This window comes from Rhinoderma darwinii, chromosome 3, assembly GCF_050947455.1.
Source record: "Rhinoderma darwinii isolate aRhiDar2 chromosome 3, aRhiDar2.hap1, whole genome shotgun sequence".
Classification (NCBI taxonomy): Eukaryota; Metazoa; Chordata; class Amphibia; order Anura; family Rhinodermatidae; genus Rhinoderma; species Rhinoderma darwinii.
In genome coordinates, this window is record NC_134689.1 from 401,327,688 (window position 1) to 401,332,695 (window position 5,008).

General features: G+C 42.4%; 1 protein-coding gene across 1 annotated transcript in view; it reads right to left on the bottom strand.

Moving 5' to 3' along the window:
* The window catches only part of IL27RA (interleukin 27 receptor subunit alpha), a 62,971-nt gene extending 58,642 nt beyond the window's left edge, over nt 1-4,329 (bottom strand). Inside the window, exon 1 of the mRNA XM_075855496.1 lies at nt 3,416-4,329. The gene's annotated coding sequence lies outside the window, so the exon portion shown is untranslated. The remainder of the gene's footprint in view (nt 1-3,415) is intronic.
* Between the last annotated feature and the right edge of the window lie 679 nt (nt 4,330-5,008).

The window sequence follows — 5,008 nt, forward strand, 5'->3', positions numbered from 1 at the left end:
GTGATATCTCCTCCTATTACTACATATATCCTCTCCCTATATCTCCTCCTATTACTCCATATATCCTCTCCCTATATCTCCTCCTATTACTCCATATAACATCTCGGTATATCTCCTCCTATTACTACATATATCCTCTCCCTATATCTCCTCCTATTACTACATATATCCTCTCCCTATATCTCCTCCTATTACTACATATAACCTCTCCCTATATCTCCTCCTAATATTCCATATAACCGCTCCCTATATCTCCTCCTATTACTCCATATATCCTCTCCCTATATCTCCTCCTATTACTCCATATAACTTCTCCCTATATCTCCTCCTATTACTACATATAACATCTCCCTATATCTCCTCCTATTACTCCATATAACCTCTCCCTATATCTCCTCCTATTACTCCATATAACCTCTGCCTATATCTCCTCCTATTACTACATTTAACCTCTCCCTATATCTCCTCCTATTACTCCATATAACCTCTCCCTATTTCTCATATTACTCCATATAACCTCTCCTATATCTCCTCCTATTACTCCATATAACCTCTCCCTATATCTCCTCCTATTACTCCATATAACCTCTCCCTATATCTCCTCCTATTACTCCATATAACATCTCCCTATATCTCCTCCTATTACTACATATATCCTCTCCCTATATCTCCTCCTATTACTCCATATAACCTCTCCATATATCTCCTCCTATTACTCCATATAACCTCTCCCTATATCTCCTCCTATTACTCCATATAACCTCTCCCTATATCTCCTCCTATTACTCCATATAACCTCTCCCTATATCTCCTCCTATTACTCCATATAACATCTCCCTATATCTCCTCCTATTACTACATATATCCTCTCCCTATATCTCCTCCTATTACTCCATATAACATCTCCCTATATCTCCTCCTATTACTACATATATCCTCTCCCTATATCTCCTCCTATTACTACATATAACCTCTCCCTTTATCTCCTCCTATTACTCCATATAACATCTCCCTATATCTCCTCCTATTACTACATATATCCTCTCCCTATATCTCCTCCTATTACTCCATATAACATCTCCTATATCTCCTCCTATTACTACATATATCCTCTCCCTATATCTCCTCCTATTACTACATATATCCTCTCCCTATATCTCCTCCTATTACTCCATATAACATCTCCCTATATCTCCTCCTATTACTACATATATCCTCTCCCTATATCTCCTCCTATTACTACATATAACCTCTCCCTATATCTCCTCCTATTACTCTATATATCCTCTCTCTATATCTCCTCCTATTACTCTATATATCCTCTCTCTATATCTACTCCTATTACTCCATATAACCTCTCCCTATATCTCCTCCTATTACTCCATATAACTTCTCCCTATATCTCATATTACTCCATATAACCTCTCCTATATCTCCTCCTATTACTCCATATAACTTCTCCCTATATCTCATATTACTCCATATAACCTCTCCCTATATCTCCTCCTATTACTCCATATAACCTCTCCCTATATCTCCTCCTATTACTCCATATAACCTCACCCTATATCTCCTCCTATTACTCCATATAACCTCTCCCTATATCTCCTCCTATTACTACATATAACCTCTCCCTATATCTCCTCCTATTACTCCATATAATCTCTCCCTATATCTCTTCCTATTACTCCATATAACCTCTCCCTATATCTCCTCCTATTACTCCATATATCCTCTCCCTATATCTCTTCCTATTACTCCATATAACATCTCCCTATATCTCCTCCTATTACTACATATATCCTCTCCCTATATCTCCTCCTATTACTACATATATCCTCTCCCTATATCTCCTCCTATTACTCCATATAACATCTCCCTATATCTCCTCCTATTACTACATATATCCTCTCCCTATATCTCCTCCTATTACTACATATATCCTCTCCCTATATTTCCTCCTATTACTCCATATAACATCTCCCTATATCTCCTCCTATTACTACATATAACCTCTCCCTATATCTCCTCCTATTACTCCATATAATCTCTCCCTATATCTCTTCCTATTACTCCATATAACCTCTCCCTATATCTCCTCCTATTACTCCATATATCCTCTCCCTATATCTCTTCCTATTACTCCATATAACATCTCCCTATATCTCCTCCTATTACTACATATATCCTCTCCCTATATCTCCCCATATTACTACATATATCCTCTCCCTATATCTCCTCCTATTACTACATATAACCTCTCCCTATATCTCCTCCTATTACTCTATATATCCTCTCTCTATATCTCCTCCTATTACTCTATATATCCTCTCTCTATATCTACTCCTATTACTCCATATAACCTCTCCCTATATCTCCTCTTATTACTCCATATAACTTCTCCCTATGTCTCATATTACTCCATATAACCTCTCCTATATCTCCTCCTATTACTCCATATAACTTCTCCCTATATCTCATATTACTCCATATAACCTCTCCCTATATCTCCTCCTATTACTCCATATAACCTCTCCCTATATCTCCTCCTATTACTCCCTATAACCTCACCCTATATCTCCTCCTATTACTCCATATAACCTCTCCCTATATCTCCTCCTATTACTACATATAACCTCTCCCTATATCTCCTCCTATTACTCCATATAATCTCTCCCTATATCTCTTCCTATTACTCCATATAACCTCTCCCTATATCTCCTCCTATTACTCCATATATCCTCTCCCTATATCTCTTCCTATTACTCCATATAACATCTCCCTATATCTCCTCCTATTACTACATATAACCTCTCCCTATATCTTCTCCTATTACTCCATATAACCTCTCCTATCTCCTCCTATTACTCCATATAACATCTCCCTATATCTCCTCCTATTCCTCCATATAACCTCACCCTATATCTCCTCCTATTACTACATGTAACATCTCCCTATATCTCCTCCTATTACTCCATATAACATCTCCCTATATCTCCTCCTATTACTCCATATATCCTCTCCCTATATCTCCTCCTATTACTACATATAACCTCTCCCTATATCTCCTCCTATTACTACATATAACATCTCCCTATATCTCCTCCTATTACTTCATATAACCTCTCCCTATATCTCCTGCTATTACTCCATATAACCTCTCCATATATCCCCTCCTATTACTCTATATATCCTCTCCCTATATCTCCTCCTATTACTACATATAACCTCTCCCTATATCTTCTCCTATTACTCCATATAACCTCACCCTATATCTCCTCCTATTACTACATATAACCTCTCCCTATATCTCCTCCTATTACTCTATGTAACATCTCCCTATAACTTCTACTACTCCATACAACCTCAGTATTACTCCACCATTTACTCTGTGTTAAGAACAGCAGACACTTACCTCCTGTAGAGGACTATATTCTGCATCTTCCTCCTGCCAGTAGTAGGGCTGCAGACTGTGAGCTCTCTCCTTCCTCCTGCCAGTAGTAGGGCTGCAGACTGTGAGCTCTCTCCTTCCTCCTGCCAGTAGTTGGGCTGCAGACTGTGAGCTCTCTCCTTCCTCCTGCCAGTAGTAGGGCTGCAGACTGTGAGCTCTCTCCTTCCTCCTGCCAGTAGTTGGGCTGCAGACTGTGAGCTCTCTCCTTCCTCCTGCCAGTAGTTGGGCTGCAGACTGTGAGCTCTCTCCTTCCTCCTGCCAGTAGTTGGGCTGCAGACTGTGAGCTCTCTCCTTCCTCCTGCCAGTAGTAGGGCTGCAGACTGTGAGCTCTCTCCTTCCTCCTGCCAGTAGTTGGGCTGCAGACTGTGAGCTCTCTCCTTCCTCCTGCCAGTAGTTGGGCTGCAGACTGTGAGCTCTCTCCTTCCTCCTGCCAGTAGTAGGGCTGCAGACTGTGAGCTCTCTCCTTCCTCCTGCCAGTAGTTGGGCTGCAGACTGTGAGCTCTCTCCTTCCTCCTGCCAGTAGTAGGGCTGCAGACTGTGAGCTCTCTCCTTCCTCCTGCCAGTAGTTGGGCTGCAGACTGTGAGCTCTCTCCTTCCTCCTGCCAGTAGTTGGGCTGCAGACTGTGAGCTCTCTCCTTCCTCCTGCCAGTAGTTGGGCTGCAGACTGTGAGCTCTCTCCTTCCTCCTGCCAGTAGTTGGGCTGCAGACTGTGAGCTCTCTCCTTCCTCCTGCCAGTAGTTGGGCTGCAGACTGTGAGCTCTCTCCTTCCTCCTGCTTGCTGTCTTCTGTCTGTCGCTTCCTCTTTCCTTCTCCGTCTTCTCGCTGTGTATGTGGGTCAGTGCAGATTAGACTACCACATGAGCAGTGCCTGACCCTACTGCCCCAGCGGTACCCCTCAGTGTCGTGACGTTCGTCCTGTCTCTTTCCACCTCAGCACATAAACTTTCATTACACCCACATGTTTTGCTCCACCCAGGCGACTTCCCCCTGTGGCTGTGTGATAACACCACATGTAATATTATGGCTGGGTTCACACGAGCACATTAACGTCCGTAATGGACGGACGTATTTCGGCCGGAAGTCCCGGACCGAACTCAGTTCAGAGAGCCGGGCTCCTAGCATCATAGTTATGTACGATGCTAGGAGTCCCTGCCTCTCCGTGGAACTACTGTCCTGTACTGTTTTTCTTACCGTCTTTTCAGCTGTCTGGAGTTGTGACCCTCTCAGTGCCATACTGGCTGTCCCATTATCTCTTATTCCTACAGGCTGTCTCTTGCTTATTACTCCCATATCGCACTGTGTAACCTATTCTCTCTTTCTCCCTCTTATTCCTTGAGTTGGGACCATACACCCATCAATTCATTCCTGATCTGGACCGATGTTCTGTTCGGTTCACTGTTCATTAACAGATTTGTCCGTCCTGTGATTGTGCTCACATGCTATGGCCATTGCATTTTAGGATGTGTTGGAAGTGAATTATTGTATGTTTCTTTCCTTTTACTTTTAAGCAATGCTCCTTCCCATTATGATTGCTCAGATGGCTGTCGCACTGCGTGC